The 24,401-nt window shown below is 38.8% G+C and overlaps 1 protein-coding gene across 8 annotated transcripts in view; it reads right to left on the bottom strand.

Moving 5' to 3' along the window:
* Positions 1-932, bottom strand: part of mef2cb (myocyte enhancer factor 2cb) — a 69,513-nt gene extending 68,581 nt beyond the window's left edge. For 5 of the 8 annotated variants that reach the window (XM_085425292.1, XM_085425291.1, XM_085425297.1 and 2 more), the window contains exon 1: positions 666-932. The gene's annotated coding sequence lies outside the window, so the exon portion shown is untranslated. The remainder of the gene's footprint in view (positions 1-665) is intronic. The other 3 variants (XM_085425293.1, XM_085425294.1, XM_085425289.1) reach the window with 2 other exon arrangements.
* Between the last annotated feature and the right edge of the window lie 23,469 nt (positions 933-24,401).

The raw sequence follows: 24,401 nt of genomic DNA, 5'->3' as shown, positions 1-24,401 counted from the left end.
AGATCGTGCAATGAGATGTTCTGAGCAATTACCCATAACGGTACAAGTAACCTAAACTGACTGTGAAGAATTAGAAACTGAGAAACAGCACAATATAAAGTTCCACTTTACTGACTTTAACCATTTTTCTTGCCTTGGAGACATAAAAATGTACACTCCTAAAACTAAACACACACACACGCACTTCCAGGAGCCTCAATCAGCTATTCCCCAAGTGCTCAACAGAGGTGATTGGCACCAGCTGGGACCTCGCTCCTCCTACAACACTGTTTGAGATTTTTTCTCTCTTTTTTTTTTTTTTTTGGTGTCTTTCTACTTTTTCAGGAGCAGGGAAATCTAAATGTAAACAGCAGTTAAGTAGATATTCTAGCCTTGTTCATACTGGTATAGGCACTTCTGTGTTGGGTTACATGACAAAGACATCATTCACTAAATCCTGCGAAGCTATAATGAAACAATTAGGCAATGCGGCTGCAAAATAAATTTCAGAATGGTTTAAATTGTGCAGCTCAGATATCCAAATTATGGCTTAATCTGTTAAACATGTCATGACCTGCTGTGCAAAGTGTTTGAAGTTCTGACAGAGACAGGTTTTCCACTAAGAGAATGAGATTCAGACTAGAGGGTGGAAAAAAAAGTGGAATAGGTGTAATTTATAAACTCACCCGTGCCTTTTCTCTGCTTCTCCAGGAAGCTACACCCTCCAGCACCAGCTGAGGCCCGACTGAATCAAACAGGTAAAAAAAAGTTGAAAAAGAGAAAAAAACAAACAAACGTGATAATGGATAAAAAGAAAACAAAAGGCCACAAATGACCTTAAATAGATGTCCTGCATGTAATAAAGCCAGACCAGCTGGCTTTGAATAGAACCCCCAATTTGGGTTGTCTGTTTGCCCCCGGTCTCTGACTGAACTGAAACCAGGTCCGGTTCTTTCCAACCATCTCTACCACCCCTACCCCTCTATCCCAGCTGAATCCACCTGCCCCTATCACTCTTGGGTAAATATAGCCTTCTGAGGGATCAGTGTCACCCCCCACCCCCCATTTCCCCTGATGCATACACATGCCCCAGACCTTTGTCAGCACTGGCATATAAGCCCTACCAAGAATGCTGCCACCTCCACAGTGGCAAAAAAAGACTCCCCTTTTTGCCCCTTCACATATCCACAGTTCTGCTGCACACAAACTTTCAATATCCTCTTTTAATCTTTCTTAAAAGTATGCGTATATATACATATACAGTATAACTTTACATAACAAATACTCCTACTCTTTGCATAACCAATCTGTGTAATTGTGCAAATAAATGAGCCACTGGAAGGGATTTGTCAGCATTGATAGCATCTTGTCCAATGTCAAAATACCAGGTGCAGTGGTATACACCTATAATTTCGTAATTATAAGCTCATTTAGCTGAGTTTATCTATGACTAAAATCCACCTACAGTCTTGGTTTTTTTTTAAAAGAAACATATTACTCAGGAAATGTTTCTCCTTTTCATTGCTACCTGATAAAAATCATACATCTTCATCCAAAAGAAAACTTCTGAATTTCCCAAAGCCGCTGGCATCCAGACTGTAAGCCATTTTCCCTTCTAAATGATACATTCAGTAGGGTGTAGGAATCAACAAGCTTAAATCATAACATCCCCTGTGACTGTTTGTACATTAGCTGAGTTTTGCGGGGGTGGCACAGGGGTAATTGTAATTTTATCACAAATTTTCCAGTCACGCTCTCATACCTGATGCCAAAATCTAATGTAGATAATGACAGAACAATACACCTAAATTAGTGTTTTATATATCCCTCTTAAGTCAACCAATTTGCTAATGTGGAGACTGATGGCACAAAGGAAAGATGAGTAGACTATAGATTGGTATTTTCCCAGAATACATCCAAAAGAGTGGATCCACTGAGACACGAGATAAAACAGTGGTGTTCCCTGGATGATAGGTGTTCACACTCCTGACAGTGAAATATGGTTTGTATTGATCTAGTTGTATTGTTTTCATGTTTCTGGGCACAGATAATCAACTAATCTGTTTATCTGGGGAAGTTTTTCTGTCACCATGACTACCTGTACACCTATCCAATCCAGGGTACCTATACATCGGTACATTTGCAGTGACATCATGAGCAGGAATTCACTAATCTTTTTTGAAGGGAATTGGGTGGGGAGCGGGTTGTTGGGGGGAGCTCATTTAATTGTGACCTACCTCTATGAGGGATTCAGTGTCTTGATCGAAGATGATATGACCGTGCTGTATTATATTATTGTGTATTTTGGTTAAAGACTTCCCCTTAGTACACCCCCCCAAATATCAATAGAGTGCACTACAGATGACCAAATCCTGGTTGTCTGATTATGAGTGTGGAGAAAAATGGTAAGAAAGGAGCACAAGTACCAGTAAAGCTGTAGCACAATCACAAAACCCTTACATGTGTATCTTGTCCTAATGAGACAGTTTTAATTTTAGAAATTTTTATATTTCTTTAAAAAAAAAAACAGTTTGTACTTTTCTCTGAGCTTTGTGCTTTACCTTATTTAAAGTCATATCTGTGGGAGAGTAAAAACAAAAGTCACTTTATAAGCTATAATAAACTGTATGAGGACGTGTCAGCTGCTCAGGCAGAGAGGAAGCTGTGTGTGATTGAATGAGGGTACCTCTCTGCACTGGTGGATATTTTGGAAAGATACTCTGCTAAATGTTTATTCTTGCTGAGTGAGTGTCAGGAGATATGTAAAGATTAAGCAGCTGATTAAAGTACCAAAAACATCCCCCACAACAATTCAGTGAAGTCAAGGACAGTCGTCTTAGATTTGAACGGGTAAAATTAGCAATATCTCAATCATAGCAGTTATGCTAAGTGAACAAAATCATAATTCGTGATGTGCAGCTGTTGCATGTCTCCTTTAGGTATCGCAGTACTCTCTCCAGTAACCTCTACTTTCATTGGATGTTGCACTAACTCTCTTCTGATTTTGACAAGCCCTCATCAATACCTTTGGAACAATCTAACAAACTCCGTGCTAGTTTTATCGGGAAACCTGAAAAACCCCACAGCATTGCACACTGCAGCTATATGACAATGTTCTGATTTTGTTTTTTTTGCATGTGGATGCTTAAGTTTGAGTTTTATTATATTTTTCTGATTAATTCTCGTAAGGCTATACGAAGGTGGTTTCATAACGTTATTTATAATTGCTAATCAGTTGTATGCACAGGCTGCAGATGTCTGTGCTGAGCTGGTATTCTTTGTTGGTCTGACTTAAGTATTCTCACCCAGGAACTGATGGTTTTTTTTTGTATTGCTTTTATTTTTATTTAAATTAACAGTAAAGTATGGTAATCCTAATTTGCATCACCGCTGGGTTGATGATGATGTTTTCATAGCTTTTTCATGCATGTGGACTGTTAAGCATATATTCTGTGTATATATTGTATATGCTTCTAACTGCGTGCCAGTGAGGGTGAAGGTGTTCCTTTGCTATGGCTCACAGCACTGTGGGCTATGCCAGCAGTGAAACACAAAGTGTTCTGTCAGCTGGAAGGCGACAAGTGTTCAACAGGAAACATGGCATGGCCTCTCTTCTGAAAACTGCTTTCACTGTTTTTTTATTTTCTCTATTTTTTTCTGTTGCTTTATCATTAAATCATCAACAGAAAATTAAAATAATTATTGTAATGAACTCACTGACAGGTTTATGTAACTCTGGGTGGATTTATGGGTGCTTGTATAACAAGTCCACAGTAGTCTGGGGCAACCCTGCAGTCTCACTTGGAGCTGATGATTATGAGAATCATGTAGGAATACGTGCAAGTGTATTTAGCGTTAGTTAAAAAAAAGATAATAATGCAGAGTCGGGTAGAACTAATGCTTTTTAGTGAGTAATTGTGGGTGTGTGTGTAATCCTGAAGGATCATCTTTTTCTTTTGCCAACAGTACTGCGTGGCGTGAGCTGATTTTAGTGTGTCTGCCCACCCCTCTGCTCCACACAAGGTCACTCTGTGTGTGTTCGACTTTGGAGAATGAGGGGAGGCCATGGCACACAATCACCACTAAGCACATACCTTTCTGCCCCACAGCCCCATCAGGCCAGACACAAACCTGTGGGCCGCATGTTTATCAAGCGTCTAAGAGTAAAACTGCTGATTTAAGACCGCTGGTGCCTTTCACCATACATTTCATCGTGAATCACTCCGAAAAAAAAAAAGATTTGAAGTGCTGACTTTTTATTCGGCACTCTGGCATTTTTGATAAATATTAGCTGAACGCAACCTAACCAGGACTTACCGAGCCGGGTCTCCAGAGGTCTGCTCTGATGAGCTTTCGTTGGTTTTATAGGGGAGACCTTTGACAAGATCAGATAAAACACAACAGGAGGAGGATTTGAAGGAGTGCTGGAAAGCACAAGAGAGAAAGATTGAGAGAGACAAGGACGTAGGGAGATTGAAAGAGTGCAAGAGTGAGGGAACACTTACACACCTCAATCCAAAAACAATATTTTGACTGAAACCTTACCCTTTCCATCTGGCTCTTTTGAAAGGTGGGTTATGCCCAGTGCCATGGCTAACTCTTTAGCCCACACTGTTCCTTCTGTAATTCCAGTCTGACATTTTTCCAAAAGGGTAGTTGTACATGAAATAAATGTGAGTCTTGTTACTACTGTAAGGAATTCAAAATATACATCACATGTAGTCATGATCTTCAGTTTAATGAGTGAAATAAATCAGGCACAGAAGTTAAAAATGTCAAATACACTTAAATCTGTATGAAAGAAATAAATGAAAATATCTTCACGCATAATACAGTTAATCTTGTATGTAATCAACTAACATTCAGATCTGTCATGAACACATATTTTGCCGCACGCTCCCCTCTCTGTTCATCATCTCTTGTGCTGGAGAAAAACACAAAGCATTTTCAGGTGGCCATGGTAACAAAGCAAAGCAATTTTCCTTGCACTTACTGCTCTGTATTTGCCTTAACTTCCACATAAATCTCCCCCACGTTTTTCACCCTGTTTCCATGGGGCTGAGTGTAAATTGGGAAGGAAGGCTATTTTCTTGTTACTGTAGCCAATGTACAGTGTATTCACCCTAAATACATTTTGTAAAATAAACATATATAATATGCTTTTTGAACTTGTATGACGATTGCAAGTGGCAGAAGATTTAAATCAGCCTAATGTGACATGTGGTCCAATATAGGACATCAGCCCTATATTTACAATGCAGGGATAACATCATAGATATTAGCGCAGTAAGAAAGGCGGGAAAATGGGATGATTTATTTCTTGATTAGGGAGATCTCATAAGCTTTCAGACCAGTCGATCAGACCAAACTCACAGTATCACAAATGTAAACTTGATTAATATTCACACATTTAAGTCAATGGAAGAGGGCATCCCCCTCTCTCTCCCCCCCATTCTAAGACTATACTGTATTAAGCATGAGCATAAACAGCAGGTCTTTTGCTTGTAGATTCAGAGCAGTGCATACCATACTTCTGCTGTTTCAGTTAATGGAAGATAGGTTTTTCTTACTTTAGACAGTAAGACTGTCTCTTTAATTGTTTATTTTTTTTACTGACTGCATTTTAAGTAGGATACCTCATTATTTGAAGTGACACTGCTTCTATGAGCGTATGTCGTATATTTACATATGCTCACTTTTTCTGGATGTCAATATACAAAATAGCAACATTTTTTTATAACATTTTGTTAAACCCTGAAGTTTTAATCAGTGTGAAAGCATACATAAATAAATAAATGAACTAATCATTTCTTAAGTTAAGTTGACATTCTTTATGTACCTGGTAAACTAGGTACATAAAGGTAAACTAAAGAATTTGTGATCTTTGTGTGCAAAAAAGTATCTTGTTTTTCGGATATAAACACCTCAAAGAATTCATTCTGTTTGTCAAGTTTTCTAAGCTGTTATTTCTCCTATTTGGGGGGGATATATCACTTTCAAAAGTTAAGGTTTAGTTAGCAAACCACCAACACAACAAAAAAACCCCAAAATCAACCTATTTATCTTCTTATGCAGATTCTTTCATTACCAAACCTTCATGACCTAATTATTGAGCTCAGTCTTGGGTCATTTGAACTGTGGTATACCCAAACTGAGTCATATATATTTTTTTAGTCATAATGATAAACACAAACTGTTCACAGCTGTCTTTGCTATTTTTACATCATTAAATTCAAATCAGAATCACTAATACTCCTCTTTTCATGTTCAACACTCTTAAAGTCCCGTATACTACTTCAGTTTTTCTAGCAAGTCCAGTAATCTGGCTAAGGTGTTTCCTACGAGCTTTCAGAATATGGCAAACGTGACATGAGAGACTACAGTTAAACAGCCACAGTCTGCAGTTCACAGACCAAAGTCTGATTAAGTATTGTGCTTTGGTGCCTAGGGAAAACAAAGTCTCAGACCAGAGGTTTAGGGTGTTGCCTGCCCCTTCTGTCAACTGCATTTAACATGACAGAGCACAACTTTGACTCAAACCGCAGAGATAGAAAACGTCTGACTATGTCAGGGGAAAAAATAATATGTCAGTTGTTTCATTGTGGCATTGTGTGATTGCCACGCATGCAACAGAGTGAAGGTCCTAACCTGCTCTAATTTTAAGAATAATTTTTCCTGTGTAAGAATCTTATTCTTCTACAATGATTCGGACGATGCAATGCATAGGGTATTTTCTTTACATACTTACAAGATAAAAGTCCTTTTTTGTTGCACAAAACTCATGATTGACTAACAATGGCAATTTTATGATGCACAGTTCGTGATTTTAGTGTAAGTTGGTTTCAGCCATTTGGTAAACATGGGTGTGTGTATCATCAAGACGCAGGAGACAGGAAAAAACCTTTCTGCAAGTAGAGGTCTGCAGAATCAAAAGCATACAGATTTATGATATATATTGGAATCAGAATATCTATGAGAATCTACATAATCTACAATCTGCTCTGAATGTGATACTATGCAAAACAACCAGCTGATGACAATAAAACTTTCCTGTAAGTACAATAAATACCCTTTGAACAACGTTATTAAAAGATTTGTAAAAAATAACATTTAAACATTTAAAATTTTAATTTATCACTATTAACATTTGTCACAGCAAACAAGATAATCGACCTTCAGCAACATTATGAGTGTTGATGTTGCATAGTTTGTCTATGTCACGACAACCAGCTGATTCTGAATATCTGATTTTTAAATCTCCAAATATGAGTATTAGCTGGAAAAACCCCTCATTAGTCGAGCTCTACAATTTCATCATAATTTTATTTTAAAAAAACAACTCATTTTCCTTTTTTTGGCATTATATGTTAAGGTTTCATTGAAAAATATTTATTTCATATTTAATATTAAATGTACCTAATTAAGGTGGAACATCCCTTTTCTCAGGCTAAGTCGTCCTTCCACTGTTGCATCTGCGTCTGGTTTATATTTGTCCTTCTGATTTATATTTCAGAGAACAGTGTGATATTTCTTAAATTAGCATCTTCATTACAAGGTGTCTTATTTCTTCCATTAGATGCTGTCATTGTAGCGATACTGTAACCCGTCTGATGTAAAGCTTTTCTGCTTTGTGGTGCCTCTGAGTAAGAAGCTCCACAGGGCTTATACTCTTGCCTGCCAGCAATATCACATCCAAGTTCACACATCCTGATGAGTGAATGCAGACAAAGACACACAAAGACATTTATACAACACGCTTACAAGCGCACGCTTACAAGCGGAGCACGGAAACTCAGGCACTGTGAGCACAAACTTATATAAATGTACATACTGATACTGTGCATAGGTTCACAGGAGGAGAAAGAGATAGAGCGAGACTTGTCATCCACCTGTCAGGAACGGTAATAATTTCAAAGTATTTCTCACTGCGGCCTCTGCCACACACCCTCCGTGTTGAACACTAAAGAATAATCATTTAAATGTCTCCCAATCAGCCCTTTTGCCATCTTCAATTACACCTTTCCAACCTTACATTTATATAATTTTCTAATCTAGCTGATGCGTGGGGCTGTCAAATGTGCCAGAGAAAGCAGCAAAGCACCAGCAAAGACTGACAGATGGATCCACCAGGATGGAGAGGCATGCCTCTAGATCTTCCATATGCCCTGGCACCACTGGTGGATTATGGTCACATCCGGCTGGATTTTAGTTATTATTATGGGAAGTACCAGTGATTGTTTTCTGTTTGTTAACAACAATGCATTCCACTTTGAAATAACAGCAAAGCCGAACTAGTTGGTTTCTGGAAGAGCATTTGTAAGAAAGGGAAAAAAATAGAGCACTATCAGTTCACACAACAAAATGACTACTACATCTAAATTGTTAGTAGGTTAAACAGAGGTTTAGCATCACCCAGGTTGACTACTTTTTCTGGTCTAACACATTATTTGGGCTTGCTGTAGCTCAGATTCTCCTCAGTATTGATTTTCTGTCATTTTACGAGTCTAGAACTTAGTACCTTTGTGTAGAGCCATTAAAGGGTAAAAGCATTTTGAAAGGGCAGCTCTTGGTTGTGCTTAGTTTCTGGTAGTGCTGTTCTGAGTAGATGGACATGGAGTGCGAGTATAACTCTGAGGTGTCACCCATTACAGTGTTTTAGGTTAAAATGCCCAACTGCCCACTCTCCTAACATATGGTTATGGTGCTTTTTATTTATTTATTTTTTCTTGGAACCTGAATCATGGAATTATGGAACTTGAAAACATAACATCCACGTTTCCTGTCTCTCACAATAGTATCTGCATTTCCATAACATGTTTCACTTGCTAGTGGCACATTCAAAACAAAGGGAAAAAAATAAATGTTTTAAGACTGTGTCACTAGTTAACTACACTTTGCAAACTGATACAAAATCTAATCGGTGATGTTGCCATTGCCAGACAATGACAATGTAAAAAAACATTTTTAAATGGGAGTGCCACAGTAATTTTCAAAAGATGTGTGCAAGAAACACACACTTCCTCTTATACTTTTCCATTCTTGTCCACTTCTGACTGAGAGTCCTTTGATGGTGAGTATATCCGGTGGTGATGGTAGTTGTTGTGTTCCACGTGATCTCCATTGCTGTCACCTGGCTATCTTTCGTCCTTTCCTATGCTTATGTGTTCATACTGATTCGCAGGCCTCGTTACCACGTGATGCATAGCCTCAGTGATTCTGAAGCTGGTATTTACTGAGTGAAATAGGCAAAAATATAAATGCATCTCATTTGGCACCTGTAAGACATCTTCTACGTTTTCAGTTTTAACTAGCACTGTTGAAAAAATGACACAGACACCAATTTCCAATGCTTGAATGGATCTTGTCAGACACTACATCTCCATTCCCGATTTACCCTGACCTTATCATGCGACTACAAGTGAGCAGTCAACCTCCTGCTTTCTGTTGACCCCAGCCCATGATGTGTTATACACATAATGTGTAATACACATTATGGGCACATTTTTTAAAACAAGGTGCTCAAATACTTGCCTCATGCAAAGTCACACTTTCAATCTTAATGGGCATCATGGCTTCAGCATCATTTATAAACATTAGAAACAAATGCATCTCACCTGTTGGAAATATAAAAAACTTTAAGAAAAGGAATTAATAAACAAATTTATTTTGCATTCAGTAAGCTTAAAAAGAGGTTGGCACTTCCAGGTTACTCATCATTGGCTGAACTGAATCTGTACCAAACCACTGTGCGGGCAGCAGCAGACAACTAAAATCAAGTTTGTTTTTTTTTTTTTCAATAAACAGATATTGCTAATCTTTTTTTTCTGAATTGTGTTAGCTTGTGACTTTGATAGAATCTGTGTTGGCTTCAGCTTTACAACACAGATGTGGCAATTTAAAAGACAGAGACCATCTTTTGTCACCATCTGTTTAGAGCAGTTTAATCCAGTGCTTCATATTATATTTGATGTCTTCAATTTTCCTCATTTCTGTGATATTGTTGAGTGACACATTTTATTTTGCAAAGGTCTGAGTTTTTACTAAAACGACTGATAACACTTTTATTAAAAAAAAACTTCTTACTGTTAGCTAAAAAAATAAAAATAAAAGGAAATTTAACGGGAAAGATATTACATTTCACCAGCTGCGCAAACTTCACCAACAGGTTCTGAGAAGCTGAAGACAGAAACACTAACAAACCGATCATTTTGAGCAAGTCATGCAAGTGTAACGCTCTCATATGCATCACACCATTGTGTTCTTCTTGCACTGATACATGCAACATAAGCTGTCCTTGCTGAACAGCTTTCTTTATACGTGTAGCTGTTCATATTTTCCTCACCGGACTTTTGACGGCCACGTACACAAACAGAAATGCAACACCTCTGCAACAGATTCCTCACCATGACGGAGGAAAGGAGTGTGGGAGAAAGTGAGTATGAGAGGAAAACCCGACATTGTGTGTGTGTGTGTATGGGCGTGTGTTTGTGTGCGAACAATATGTTCTTAATGTTCTTACCTGTCACTGATGAATATTTTATTCTCAGCCTGTTTAAAACGAGACACTCTCAACTTGCTATGAATAAGAGTCATCTGTCAGCACTATTTTCAGACGCGCTCTCAAAACTGAACACTAAACTGGGCATTCCTCTTAGAAGCCAGGAGTGAAAGTTGACACAAATCACACATTATAATCTTTATGTTTGAAGACAGCTGAACTAATTCCTTAATTGAAAGTAGGAATCAAATGTACCATGAATGATCTTGTTTACAAGTTTAAGGAAACACACAGAAATTGAGGTAATCCACTGGAGGTGCTTCTTTTTTTTTCTCTCTTTTTTGCGGTAAGGCAACATGCTGCACTTTTATGCATTTCCAATAATATAAAATGACACTAAAACAGCAAAACCAATGTTTAACACTGACATGTGGAGGCTGAATATTGTTCTTTACATGAATTTTACATTGAAGGGTTGTCATAGTGACTCATCAACCAACTCGGTCTCCTGCTGTTTTGCACAAAACCTGTCAAATGGAGATTTTTTTTCTTTAAATCCACAGATTCTTATGCTTAACTTACATTTCCACTAGGTAGCCAGATTATTCCATTTCTTATTCAATGAAAACACAACTTTTGAATTTTCATCTGTGTTTGGATTGCAGATTTTCATTTCAGGGTTGTATGTGACACGCTAGTTAACTATTATTTCCAGTTAACATCCTCATCTTTCTTTGAGCTAAAACTAACTACTGTTTATTCATGGGCTGTTAATAAACCAGGCAGCTGTAAAACTACAAATTCTATCTTGCAATGGGACACATTCAGTGGTAATTAGTTCTCAGACCAGGCCTGTAAAGTACCTACTGTACCTTTGTGGTAGTCCTTAATATGGTAGGTATAACAGGATCAATATTTACCAGGATCTCTCTGTCACACACACACACACACACACACACACACACACACACACACACACACACACACACACACACACACACACAGACTCACAAGCTGAACGTTCCAGCCACGCTGTGGAGCTGGTAATAGGATACAGAAAGGGGAGAAGGTAGTTGAAGCTTATATCCTGCACATCTAACGAACATTTCTAAATGTGCGTATTACAAACAAACAAACAATAAATAAATAAACAAATAAAAATAAAACTAGAAGACTTGAGACGAATTTCTCCTCCAGATGCATCTTGGTCATATCCATCACTCATGAGTGTTCAAATCTCAAATGATAATTTCTTTGAATTATATTATGATTTCCAAGAAAAACAAAAGCTTGAAACGCCTGGGTTTAAAGAAATAGATGATAAAATATTTAAATACCAACTTTAAAAAAAATATATACAGACATGTTATTATTGGTATTCAAAAGGAAAAATGTGCTGCAAACACAAGCTCACGCTAGAAACAGATTAACACATTTCAAAAAGTTGTTTTTTTTCCAAAAAGCTTAAGGAGCAAAATAAAGTGCAGAAATCTGCCAGTAATTGTCTCAGCAAAACTTCATTTTGTAGCCGAAAAGGGAGGGTTTGGACCTCCACTGCGACTGATAAGGCTTTGTGTGGAGTTAGTTATTTTTTGTGGGAGTGGTGCAAACCGACTAAGGGACTTTATTGATTCAAATTAATTAATCCACTTACAGAGGAAGGGGATTCTGTAGCTCTGGAGCGTCTTAAATAGTCCACACAAATTAAACTGTAAATTTGTTGCCTTTAATGATATTCCCAAGTAATTGAATTGCAGGAATGTTTCAAAATATATGGCATTAGCATGCAAAAACCATGTGTTTTAGCAATGGATAACCCAAATAAATTTGATATAAATTAATTTTTGATACGGTTGAAGCCTATTTAGTGTGATTGTAATTACCATCTCTGCAGTGAAGTAAATGCATGTGGATTTTAGAGAGAAAGACAAGATAAAGCTAATACATATTTATGTTTTTGATGTAAGCAAATATTTTACAGGAAAACATATGTGAAAAGAGGGTTACTTGTGCATTTATCTTAGTAGCACATAATGTCTTTAGCTATTGGTATAATAATTAATATAATAAGAATTAACAACATGACATTCAAAGAGTTATTGAATGTTATGTATTTTCTTTCCTCTTCTTCTTCTTCTTCTTCTTCTTCTTTAAATATATATACCAAATTTGGTCTGGCAGGAAAGTTGTAGGTGTCCCATATTGCTCCTGTTCCTCTTTTTTTCTCACTAATACTTTGTGACAGCCATAGCACGACATCCTTGGCTAATCCCAACAGGAAAAATATAGATTAGACATTTTATACCTGCACAGATGATTTTACATGCACTCTATGACAACTGCCACTTCTCATGCCAAAACCAAAAAAGTGAAAAAGATAGACACGGTAGGAAAATAAGTACGACATAATTATCCCTTTCTAATTTACTGAGTGAAGTTGGTGAGATAATTGATGCAGTGTTGTTCCTAGCGCATCTGTTTTTTTTTTGTTTTTTTTTCGGTGACACATGGCACAGTGTTTGTATGCATCTGTGTATGTGTGTGTGCGAGTGTGTGTCTGTGTAGGTTTCAGATGCTTCCGGCTTTAGACAGGTGAGAGTGCCTTCACACCTTTGCTGTGGCTGTTTTTGTCACACAGAAAAGCATACTTACACAATCGCTACACGCACAGAACAGTAACACATATGGCTTAGTTAAAACAAAACAAAATGACATAATCATCTCATTTCCTTTGTGCATATGAATCAACTTTTATTTGTGCATATGTAGCTTGAGTTTGATTTGAATACAATTAGACTATGTGACATAGTTGACCAATCAGAGAACACACTCAAAGTCACACTAATTATTATTTATTTTCCCCATGACACCAATATTCCATCAAAACACATATTCAAAAATTTACTAATTGGATGGTTGGTAATTTCCAGGCAGCCATGTAACTTTTCAACAGACTTCACTCTAATACGACTTTTTAAGATTTTAGCGTGTATGTAAAAAAGCAGGTTTCCTATATACAAACATTGTGAGTATTTCTGTGATATTGCAGCCGTCTCTTGAGATGCTGCGTCTAATATATTTTAACTAACAGTGCTAAATCACATTCACGTTACAGCAGACGCAACAGGATGACCTCCGCAGTCAAAGCTTAACCCCACGCACCCTCTTTTAAAGGATCCTATGGCGAGGGCTAATGAAATACAACCCCTTTCCCGCTCCCCAGTGAGTGCAAGAGGGGTTTTTTTCTGATTGAAAACTTCCTGGATGTGTCTTGCTTGGTTTGTGAAACGTTGTAATTACTGCTGGGGGTCTCCTCCTGCTCTATTTGCAGGGGGGCTGAGCAGCGTTTGCTTGCACTCCAGGGCTCTCCCTCAGTTCAGAACACTTAGGCCCATCTAATTAGAGTCTCTGCCACATCTCTTTACTGCTGTCTCCACGCACAGCTGGGGACAACCCCCAAATCAAGCTGTGGTGCGCAAAGGCTCACAGACCTACGTTCTTCAAGCAACAACAGGCAACACTCTCAATAGGTTCGGAACATTAATGCTTTCCCTTGCTTTCTCATCCATCCCCTCCCTTCTTCTCTTCTGCAACACCACCACGACTCTCTTTTCTCCATCCTTCTTTTTTCCCTTGCTTTGTTCTCCCTGTTCTCCTCACCAAGCTCAGGCACAGCAGCTACAAAGAGCCCCACATAGGAAGATGAGAGAGAGAGCAGAGAGTGAAGAGGGTTCAGATGTTGCACAGGGCTTGTGTGTTCGTATGTGTGTTTGTATTTCGGTGTTTGTGAAACTCTGAAAGTGTGAGGCGGCAGGAGATCGCCAGGGTAGTGAGAGTTGGTAGTACACCCAGAGGCACTGAGAAAGAACAGAGAGAACACTTGCCCCCCCATCAAGAGCAGTTGTTCAACCCCCCGAGGCAAGGTGATGCAGGGATGGGGGAGCAACAAAGGGCGGAGAGGTGGCAGGCGAAGCTACACTCTTCTGCTTTTCTCTTTCACCTGTTCACCTTTACATTCTCTTCAAACTCTCCCCCCACCCCTTCTTTATACCCAGTGGGTTCATGGAGAATGGTTGTGTAGATTTTTATCGCACTCCTCCTTGTCTCAGATGAAGTTGAGAAAACACCAGCTGTCTGTATACTTGCAAATCTATAAGATATGAGCAGATGTAACAATGTCTTGGACAGGTGAAATTCCTGTGAAAGTATGGATGTATCTGTGTGCCTTTGTGTGCATTACTGTAAAACATTCGTCTAGAACTGTCCGAGCTGTTTATTCCTTTGAGTATTTCATTATATGTGGCCTTTGATAGAGGCTGGAGTTTCACAGCTACTTTAGTCAAACCTCACCTTCGACTCTGCGTGTGTTACGTCTGGTGCTTACACCAGTGCTTACATGTGCTTACATGCATTTGTGTGCGTGTGTGTTTCTCTAATGAGGGTGGGATTTAAAAAAAAAAAATATATATATATATATATGGAAGGAACAACAGTCTTTGAGTCACATATGATGAGGGATGAAATAGTGTGTAACATTGAGCATGATGCACCCCTGGGACACATACTGTACTCATGTCCCCGCAAACACACACTCACGCACTCTCTCTCTCTCTGTGCATCTTAATCAAATGATAAAAAAGAACACAAGAGCAGCAGTATTTTGAAGCGGCCCTTGTTCCAATTAGTTCAAGCAATGCATATGTATGGATACGTGCATTTTTCTTTCATCTCTTATATACACAATAAAGAAAAAGTGAGGGAGGGGGTGGTAGAACAGTGATGCCATCCTGCACCTGGAAAGTTGAAGAAGTGACCATAGACCACATGTGCTCTCAGTTCTGTTCTGGCTTTCCCTGCACTTCTCTCTCGTCTCTCGTGTTGAGAACACGCACCTGCAGTCAGCCTGTAACCACGCGCCACGCTTCAGTAATCTGCTGACTCCCTCTGATTTACAGCTTTATGCCTGGTAAGTAGCCAAAGAACTCTGACTGCCTGGTAACTTTACAATGAACACTATTTTTCAGACCCACTCGCCTACACTGTGTAGTATACCAAAAGGAAGGCAGCATGTGTCACGGCTAGGTTTTCTCACTGAAATGCTATCTTTCAGAATGTGTTATTTCGTGACAGGAACACTGCAACACTGAAAATTGCCTCACTTTCATGCATATGGAATAATGTGCATGTGTGTGTATATATATACACACACATGACAACAGCAATTGGTACTTTTAATCTACATGTATTCTTGTGTAACTGTATTTGTATTTACTAATCTAATATGACGACACAACACAGCATACAAAGACATTTTTATTTATTTTTTTGCCCACTAGCAACTCACGTTCAAAGAACATAGCATAGGTGATAACATAACTGTCAAAAGAAAAGCTCTTAAAACGAAGCCTGTCATGCCATTTCCCGCCACAGTGTAGGCTGTGCGGATGAACTTGTCATCAGTTTAGTCCTCACCCTTGTTTTAACACATCTCCAGGGATCACTCTCTCTTGAGCAGACATTTACATTTACTCTTTTACACTGATTTTTTTTCTTCTTCTCTTTAAACTTGTTTCTTGGCAGGTTGACCTGTCGAGAGGAAGCCCAGGGTGCCTCACAGCCAGTTGAGCTGTGTTCAAAAGCTTTTAGAACTGCATTCAAAAATGGTTTCTCTGGTTTCAACCTCTGGGGAGCTCAAAATACTCCAGAGAGCAGCTTTTCCAACGTATGCCAAACATGAGAATATGGTAATATATTTATAACATACAATAATAAAAAATTGTAAAGAAAAAAATACACAGCACCTTAAGATTTAATTTGTTGATGAAATCACTTCACTTTTGTTTTATTAACCCTTGTATGGTGTTCGGGTCTGTGAGACCCGTGTTCAGTTTTTTTCAAAAGAAAAATTAAACAATTAATTATTTTTTCACGGGTAAATGTGTTGTGTCTTTCCACTCACTCCACTTGATTATAACTGATTTATTTATAACATTTTATATAAAAGAAAAACGAGAAGCACATTAATTCATAAATGTGATCTAACAAAGGTAAAGGGAAAAAATTAACCATGTTTGCTGTTCATATGTCTTGTAATTGGGATGAAGTAAACATCTGTTGAGTAATTTAACATAAAATTGTTTGATAGTGTTAATTTGGAAAGCCAAAACTCTAGCGGGTCCACCAGACCCATGAACACTGGCTGAGTAACAAAAATACGAACACCACACAAGGGTTAAGACTGCGGAGTAGCACTTTAGTGAATAATTCTTTTCAATTATTACAGCAAAGAATGAAGAAGGGCACATGAAAGAAAGTCTGTGATGAACGATATAAGTGAAAAACCAGCTGGGAAGTCTCTGCCAGTAAGTCTGAAATATTAACTCTGGCCTTAAGCAGAATTTGAGCAGTTTCTCAAGGTCAAAAACATGAAAAGCACTCAAGGCTTAGAAAAGCAAGATTATGGCTTGTCCTCAACAACAAATATAATCTGATGAAGGCAATCCTGTCAGAATATTCTTTAAAAAATAAAAACAAAAAAATGCATGTACAGAATACATATGTATATATGTATATCACAAGTATACATAGCAAGACTGAGTGTGTGTTGTGTGCTATAGTGTCAAGAGTGATATAACTGCGAAAGCAAGAGGACGTAGGAGGCAGCCGGGTGGGTGAGGGGTGAAAGGGAGCCCATCTAAACTAATTTTGAAAATCACAACTTCTTTTCTAAAGTCAGCATTTCAAATCAGAGCGTGTCCCCTCTCATTTAATGCATCATTTTGCAAAGTGATAAATTTGTGAATTAGACATACATCCTTTTTGCTTTTAAGATACTGGGTCTCATAAGGGAGGAAGCACTGAGGAGGATTTAAGAGCGTTTCGCCGTGTCAAACATTAAAACCCACGGGGAGAGCATCAGCACAATTAGACTAGGGTGAAGGAAAGAGAGAAAAAAATTCACAGACAAAATCAGGATCTTAAGAGCAGCGACGTTATTCGTCTGTACAGTAACGTGGTTATCTGTCGCGGGTGATCCTTTTAAACGCTTCGTTTGCAGGGATAAAAGCAGAGCTGAGGAAATAAACTTAGTTCTGCCTCCAATCTGCAAATCCTTGGTGGTCATGGAAGATGATCCCAATTTGCTTCTGAGCAGCACTGTCAGATCTCACAATAATAAATAATTTAAGACTTTAAGCAGCAATTATGCTTGATAAATGTGGAAAGCCTTTAGACCACTGCTTGCCATAGCAAGATGATGCTTAGGTTCCTGCAAAAATACACCGGTCTCTACTTATGTCACAGCCAATAAATCATGTAGAAAGGTTAATGAGGAAAAAAAATATTTATTCAAGTACAATTCGTGACCTACTGCAGGTCTTTAAGTTCCTATCAAAATTCTAGGAATTACTTTGTTCTCGTTGTTTGTTCTTCAAAGATGTTGTGTGTCCTGGCAATGGCATTCAGTTAATTAATGATGAATACCACCACCTAGAGTTCTGTTTAAACTCTCTTTAACAGTTCAAAAATATGGATTTTATTAGCTTGTAATGTTAAACCCTCCCAGCATATAAATAAAGCTTTTTTTCAAATTTTAGCAGACAATTTAATCAAAAATAGGCCTATAATGTTGTATTACGTTACTATATATGTATGACAATATACTGATATAACAGATTTTACTTCTTGCACATAATAAAATTACAATGCATATAAGCTCATTAAAATATGTTATGGTCATTTTCCATACTGTCATTTTTGGTCACAACGTGGCTCAAAAATTTAAAAAAGGAGACCGCATATAGTCTTAACATGACGTTAGGTATTTTAATTAGATCAAGAAGAAATGTCATCAAATTAGCATGTGTTCAATATGCATGTGCGTGCTAAGTGTATGAGTAAGTGAGTGCAAGAAAAAATAAAAAGAGAAAACCAAACGTTCTGTCAGCCAGCCAGCCTAGGGAAGAAGAGAAACACTAAGAGAAGACAAAAAGCTCTGGCAACACTGCCTCACAGTGCCCAACCTGCTTAGGTGTACTGCACCTTTAAGTCGCTCAGCTACACCCACCAAAGGAGACATACACAGAGCAATAGGGAAGGCACTGCCCTAAAAGAGAAGGTACAAGAAGCCAACCTGTCATATTTTCCACAAATGCAAATGCAAGAAGAGGTTCTAATTCTACTCACATTTATTATTTTTTCTTTTTACATACTTAGTAAAAGCAGAAAAGGAAGGACAAAAAAATGATTGGTTGCATTTATCACATAAAGTTTAAAGAAACATCAATAACAGCTAAACGCATTAAACTCGCTGCATGAAACTTGATCTGTCATCTCTGGTGAGCGTTGTCTTTTGTTTCATTTTATCCTTGTAGCTGATAGACAGCACTTTTCAACTACTACCTACTCAGCTTGACTCGACTTTCTTTTGGTCGTTTTCCATTATAATCGAGTACCACCTAAATTGTGTAGGGTCATCATGGCAACGCAGCCGAATGTCCAGTAACGTCATTCATATGCAACACGAACACCACAAAAATGAAGGACATTAAGTGATGATATACCTGGCGGTTGGTGAATGGCTGTTTATCAGGCTTGGGAACCACAGCCTTGTTTCTTTTATGTAGCCATTTCCCTCCTTGTCAGGTTTTAAAAATTGCGGTTTTGATTTTTGTGAAAGAAATGCTTTCATTACTCATCGAGTGATGCCCCTGATTAGCCAATCGGTGGCATGCAGTCTGTTGACGTCACATTTTCAGATCGCTTCAGATAGCTTGGTATCAGGTATGTCGACCTAATGGAAAACCCTAAAAAATGAGCTGAGCCGAGCTAACCCGAGTAGGTACTAGTGGAAATGGGCTATGACCACCTTGAAGAAACTAACCACAACAAAGAGGTGGAACAAGAGGGAAAAAACCCCTGCAGTATCGTATGTAAAACACCAGGGTATGACCACACGATAATTAACACATAATCCAGCACCCACAAGCACAAATGCCGCCAACATCGGCTACTTACATCGTAGACTCTACAAAGATTCCCTGGAGAAGTCTAAATCAGCTCCTAGACTATTCAAGGAATTTGTGCTTGAGTTTTGGTGATTGAAATTGTATTTTTAACAGTCTGTTGCTTTCACTGAAAAAATTTATGAATGTAGCTTGCTAACCAAGTGTCCTAGCTTTAGCTGATAAATTAACACTGCACTCTTTCATTCACATGAGGTAAAACAAACAAACAAACAAACAACAACAGAAACCCCCATAGCATGGCAGCAGCAAAAACCCAAATACTGAAGCTGCAAAATGCAGAACTCAAAACCAACATTTAGGTTGACAGGGACTCCTTGAAACTATTGCATGTAATTTCAGTTCGTGTCACCGAGAGTCTGACTGACTGGAATCCAAGAAACAAATCAGTCAAACAGCAAGTAAACAACAAAAGGAAACTATCTACCGCAATGTGTGCACAGAGATACGGCCTTCTGATTTCATAAAGCTGTGCTTTTGGTTTGATTTTTCCTCAGTGGTGTGGTTTGTTCTCCAGTGAGCTCTTCTGCAGGCCCATATTTGCATTTTGTGTCTACCAAGAGCATGCCAAATCCTCAAGTCTCTTGCATGTTTCACAGCTGCTTAGGTGAGATATTAAGTGCAGAACAATAATTACATAAATTTCAATAAAGAAAAGAAAATGACTCTCAACTGCTTAACATGTTTGTTCTTTTTACAACTTAATGTCATTTTAATCTTTTTTATAAATATAGTTTTGAAGTAAACCTTCCCCCAAACCATCATTAGTTCCTTTTCTAGAGAGAAAATAGAGCCAACACAGCATTTACATTTATTACTGACTGGGAGCATTTAATTCCAGGACATGAATTGTGAGGTCTGTTAAACAGCATGTTCATTTTCATTTTTAATCTTGTGATGGGTTCAGAGAGAAACGAATCCACGGAGCACAAAAAAATGAGACTGAGATACTTACAGAGGAAAGGAGACTGTATGGTTTATACTTTGGCACAAGCCACTATTTACCGAGAAGAGTCACTGTGTCCACTTGGGTTAGATGGTTTGGTGGCCACTGGAATCCAGTTTGTGAATACCTGCATTGAACCACTGGGGCAGAGGCAAGGCTGTGAGGCAGACAGGAGCCACTGGTCACCACAGTTTGAAAATGGTGCCCTCATGCTGTTTACTCCTCTGCTGCCTCCTCTGCTGTATGGCTATCATTGTGTTTTCTCAGGTGTGGATATGAAATAGCAGCAAATACGAAGTGATGTGTGGACTGAATGCCATCTCGCAGGAACCACGATGCGTGTTTACTTTATTCCTACAATTTTTTTTTCTCATGTGTGCATGTTTGTCCAGCTCATGAAAAATTCAGTTTAAGAGATTTGTGTGTTCAAATGCTTTATTATTAAACACATAAGCACTTGTAGAGGAATTTTATTCGGTGTAAATTTTAAATTAAAAACATTTTGAAATGTTTAAAAATGATCACCATGAGCGCCTAGTGGATTTATATCTTGTCTACACTGTTGTCTACAAATTACAACATTTAATCAAATTAAACTAAAGGGTAGAAAAAGCAAACAAATGGAAATAAATAGTAACTATTTCACAAACCAGGAAAGATAATATTTCCTTACATGATTAGATAAATTTGGGCTCAATTTTTATCATTATCATTATAAATGAATCCTTCAATTTATTTACAACGATAAAATGGCTGCGTTAAATACGAAAGGATTGAAGGAGTACTGACTGGAGGAGGAGATGACTAACATAAGACACATAAAACTCTCTGTCAGAAGCCTACAGTGAAATGTTGGGAATTCAAATGGCATTACATGAAATAGCATACTGACATTTCACAACAGACATTGTATTGACAGAAAGTTAACAGCCCACAAAATTCATCCACTAAAACATTAGTCAATAGTATAGGACTGTTTACTGTGGTGTGTTTTGGTGGCGTCGCAAATAAGCTTATTATCTTATTTGACTCTGAAAATGCTTCTTTTTAAAAAAAAATGAAAAGCCCCATCTCTTCTGTGAGGCTGACAAGTAATGCTGAGTGGCAGCTACTCCAGAACAGTGCCAGGGTCCAGTCTGTTGCTGAGGTTATGACGTTATGGCTCTCAAACGTGTGGATAACTAATATTGCGGACAAAAAAAATAAATAAAAAGTATCTTACCAGAATCGTATGCTGTTAGCATTTCCACCCATTAAGAGTCAGGAGTTGTGTGGCTGTCAGAGGAGGCTGACAGAGAATTGGCGAACCAACACCATTGCTGCAATAAGTGTTCACGCCAAACGGCAATTTGCAAAATTTATGGAAAAGCAAATTTAAAACTGGCACAGATTTGAACTGGGTGACATAAATAGAGGGAGATCTAACTTCCATGCAACACAGCTTGACGCTGTGTCGCAAAAGCCCATCAATGGCCTTTGTCCCGTAGCCCATCAGAAACAACAGCTGGTTTATGAGATGGGCAACACACGGAGAAAAATCATAGGACTTACTGTTAGATAGATAGATAGATAGATAGATAGATAGATAGATAGATAGATAGATAGATAGATAGATAGATAGATAGATAGATAGATAGATAGATAGATAGATAGATAGAGAGATAGATAGATAACACCACTGTCATTGTTTTGTTGGAGAACATTAAAGTAATAACAGGGAACAACAGGAAGAAACTTACAGTCTGGCTTTTGCACAGTATTGTTAGAGAAGCATAAATGTCCCCCTGAACATGAAGAGCTCTGTTGTCTAGTCAAGTACATTCTGAATGGAGCGTAATTTCATGTCCTTGTGTAAAAGTATACCCTATTGTTTGAGAATTAAGCACAGCGTATAGGCCTGTAATTATACCTCCACAATAGCGGGTTTTCAGAAACAGGCTGGAAATAGCATTGGAGGGTTCCGGTCTGAGCTTCAAACTACAGAGCTACTAACAGGCTGACAGACTGTAAAATGGTAGAGAGCAGAGAATAGAATCAGAGACTGCTATCGTTTTACTGCCTGTGGATTGGAGGGGGTCACCGCCATTGTCCACTAACTTCCTTATTTGCACTGTGGTGCCTTGTTTATAAATGTGGGTACAATGCTATGAAAGCTATTGTTAAAGGCAAAACTAGTGCAAAGAATGCTTGGAGGCGAGAAGAGACGGAGAGAAAAGTAACCAAGATATGTGAAGACTGAAAAGGAGGCAATTAAAATAGAAACATGATGTGGAGATTTTAAATAAGACTCTTTATATCTACAGACCCACTCCACAGCCATTTCATATCCTGAAATAATATCATAATGGTACCCCAATTTTATAAGAGAGCCGCCTGGCATAGTGCCTAACTACCCAGCAAATAGAGGGAATAATATCATTATATCATATACAACACAGGGAAATCCCAGTGGTGAGCAGGCTGCATGAGCAGCTGTCTGATTGAGACAGTAGGTGTGCACTCATGTGTGTGCCTGTATGTGTGTCTGCATACTCTATTACAAAAAAAAAAAATCATAGAGAGAGGTTTACTGTAGCTGTGCGTGTGCTTGTGCACGTCATCATTGACTTTGGCTTTATAACAGGCTCCAGGGCAGTGCTTTACCTGGGACCTAATCAGTCAGTGAGCCTTACTATCTCCTGGGACCTCCCAGCTGGAGGGGGAGACAGAAAGGAAAGAGAGAGAGTTTAAGGGGCGGGGGCTACAGACTGTTGTGCTGAACAGAACGGCCTTTTGGGAGCCAGTACAACCCCACCTTCTCAGTTTTGCTGCCCATGGCTCTCTCTGACTGACCACAGTCAAGGTGATCTTCTCTTTGGCAACAGACACCACCACAGGTACATGCACACGCAGAGACAATGTAAGTGTGCAGACATACTAACGCATCATACAGAGAGACTGGAATGTCATGTTGTTACATTGATGTATAGACACAGATGTCACAAAACTGTGAATGATGGCAAGGTCATGCATTTTTTTCCATATCCAAGTTTGGTTTTTGGCTCCAGTATTGGAGGGAAATAATCTGCACAGTTTAATCAGGCTTCATTGTAAATCCTAACTGACTCTGACAGCATTCACAGGACATAGCAGTCTTTGTCTGGAGCTGGGAGCGCTAAGTATGCCAAGGCGGCAGTCCTTCTGGATGAGGAGAAGCTGGACGTCAGCCGCACAGAGCTTCAAGAGCCCCTCGGGCTTCAGTCCCTGGGGTGAGCATGGGTTCAGTGAGAAACCACGCACCAGTCAATTGCCAGTCCACAAGCCTAAACGGCCAACTTCCACCTGGAGAATCACTTTACATGGTGAAAAAGAGGTGATGAGGTGGAGAAAAGGAGACCAAAGAGAAGAATCATGGTTTGGGGGGGAGAAAACATAGAAGGTTGCCATGGCAAGGAAGGAGTGGAATAAAACATAAACAAAGGCGGGTGGCACCAGGGTTCTCGGGCTTCAGAGCAGTGACAGGCTTCCTGGCATGGCTGGCACAGTCTTATGCACAAAACCTGGTGGACACAGAAACTCAGTCTCTTCTCTTCTCTTCTGCTGTCCTCCTTGTAAAGTCAAACATCAGACAACTGTCCTTTATTGTTTTCATTGAAACTTCTCAGTCTCTTGTTTAATATAAACTGTCTTGTTCTATGAGTATGATTACCTGTCTGCACTAATCCTGCATAGTCATGGTCCACTGGTTTGTGACAGGAAGACCACCTGTGGTCTGGCAAACCGTGACTGTGACCTAAATGGAGCTGCTGGCAGGTCGGCCATTGTACAGTATGTGTGTGTGTGTTTGTGTTTGTATTATCTATGACGTTAATAATTCCATTTACACAGACTCTAATGGGCTGTTTGGGTTGCATACTTTTGCACCTTTTCTAGCCTAGCTGCTATTTTTGAATTGCTCCCTGTAAATTGTGTTCTG

This window comes from Rhamphochromis longiceps, linkage group LG12 (assembly GCF_057381845.1).
Source record: "Rhamphochromis longiceps isolate RC_006_pf linkage group LG12, R_longiceps_female_GT1.1, whole genome shotgun sequence".
Classification (NCBI taxonomy): Eukaryota; Metazoa; Chordata; class Actinopteri; order Cichliformes; family Cichlidae; genus Rhamphochromis; species Rhamphochromis longiceps.
The sequence above is the reverse complement of the archived record's forward strand: the minus strand, read 5'-3'. Positions and strand labels throughout refer to the sequence as shown.